The sequence below is a fragment of the Cynoglossus semilaevis genome, chromosome Z, assembly GCF_000523025.1.
Source record: "Cynoglossus semilaevis isolate Cse_v1.0 chromosome Z, Cse_v1.0, whole genome shotgun sequence".
NCBI classification, from domain to species: domain Eukaryota; kingdom Metazoa; phylum Chordata; class Actinopteri; order Pleuronectiformes; family Cynoglossidae; genus Cynoglossus; species Cynoglossus semilaevis.
The window spans coordinates 12,951,273-12,953,262 of record NC_024328.1 but is presented as its reverse complement, the minus strand read 5'-3'; the positions used below and the strand labels follow the sequence as shown (position 1 = coordinate 12,953,262).

General features: G+C 39.3%; 1 long non-coding RNA gene across 1 annotated transcript; it reads right to left on the bottom strand.

Moving 5' to 3' along the window:
• Positions 1–154: 154 nt before the first annotated feature.
• On the bottom strand, positions 155–1,984 carry LOC107990249 (uncharacterized). Its single transcript, XR_001761798.2, has 2 exons — positions 1,013–1,984; positions 155–873 (listed from the first exon to the last, which is right to left on the bottom strand). It is a non-coding gene; the product is annotated as an uncharacterized LOC107990249 (long non-coding RNA).
• Positions 1,985–1,990: the final 6 nt, after the last annotated feature.

Here is a 1,990-nt window from a genome sequence, read left to right as displayed (position 1 = left end):
CTCCCTCCCCCTCCCGCCAACCTGGAGAGAAAGCTCGTCTGACTGACAAAACACACTCTACTTTGTGCAGTACATTGCTTATTAAGACATCTGCAAAATAAACATAAATTAAAAAAATACTACAGCTCGTCATTTTCTATTTCCTTTTTTTTTCTTTTTTTTTTTTTGCTCTGACATCAGAAAAAAAAATCAAAATACAAAGTTGTCAAAAATGAAAGAAACAACACAGTGTCCCTCAGTCTGGCTACATTAGATTCACAGTGGACTGTGTTTACGGTATGAAATGGTTAGAGGAGAATGTGTGAATGGTTCAACAGAGGATCCATGACCTCTAGTGGTCTGTAGAGGTACTGCGGGGAAGCAGTGATTATTTTAAAGTTACCTATGTTTGAAATAAATACCTGGATATTAGTGGGTTTTTTTTTTCATTCGTATAAAAGGTCTTCACAATAGAGTCCATGACCTCTAGCGGTCTATGGAGGTACTGCGGGGGAGCTGTGATTATTTTAAAGTTACCTACAGTTTGAAATAAATACCTGGATATTAGTGGGTTTTTTTTTTCATTCGTATAAAAGGTCTTCACAATAGAGTCCATGACCTCTAGCGGTCTATGGAGGTACTGCGGGGGAGCTGTGATTATTTTAAAGTTACCTACAGTTTGAAATAAATACCTGGATATTAGTGGGTTTTTTTTTTCATTCGTATCAAAGGTCTTCACAATAGAGTCCATGACCTCTAGTGGTCTATGGAGGTACTGCGGGGAAGCAGTGATTATTTTGAAGTTACCTACAGTTTGTTTGAAATATAAACCTAGATAAAAGTGGGGTTTTTTTTTTCATTCGTATAAAAGGTCTTCACAATAAAGTCCATGACCTCTAGCGGTCTATGGAGGTACTGCGGGGGAGCAGTGATTATTTTAAAGTTACCTATGTTTGAAATAAATACCTGGATATTAGTGGATTTTTTTTTTGTTTTCATTCGTATAAAAGGTCTTCACAATAGAGTCCATGACCTCTAGCGGTCTATGGAGGTACTGCGGGGGAGCAGTGATTATTTTAAAGTTACCTATGTTTGAAATAAATACCTGGATATTAGTGGATTTTTTTTTTGTTTTCATTCGTATAAAAGGTCTTCACAACAGAGTCCATGACCTCTAGTGGTCTATGACGGTACTGCATTTTCGTGTTCTTTTTTTTGTTGTCACCTTTGATGTTTAGAATCAAAACCTGGATTTTTACAGTTGTTATTTTTTTTCCACTATCTTAAAACAGAAGTCTTCAACACAGGGACCACGACCCTTATTTTCTTTTCTTTTTTTTTCAATAAATAGCGAGCAACCAATCAATTCCTTCCGTCGACTCCACTCATCTCTGCTGGTCGAAAGTGCATGAAATATACAAGATGGTGGCGTGAGGGGAGTTTGTTCAACTTGTGGTTTCGGGGCCTGTGTGTGTGTGTGTGTTGGTCCAATATTTCCCGCTGTTGTTGCTGCAGACAGAGTGAAGGACAGTGTGATAGGGCACTACAGGAAAACGATGGTGTTATAACCACAAGGCATGCACGTTAACACCGAACTCTTTGAGAGAGAGAGAGAGAGTCGCCACAAGTTCTTCTGCTGTGGATGTGAACGCTGTGTGTGTGTGTGTGTGTGTTCGTTCCTTTGTTCAAAGAAAAAGTCCCGTTGTTGATCGCATGCATGCTGAAAAATATCTGTCTTTGTTTTTCTCTCTTTTTATTTTTTTTATTTTCCATGAATGAAGAATGCATGGAATGCCACGTTGGCTTAAACCAGATTTAAATGATGCATCTTAATCCTAAAGTGTTGAAGACATGGACGTCACCGACACCAAACACCCAGTGTGTGTGTGTGTGTATGTGCACGTGTGTCTTGTAAGCGCGCGATGCGACAGATCCAGTCTTATCCAGTCCTGTGTCCACCGTGCTTTTCTGAGTCTTTCCTGATTCCCCTTCTCCCTCTTTGGGAAGCAGA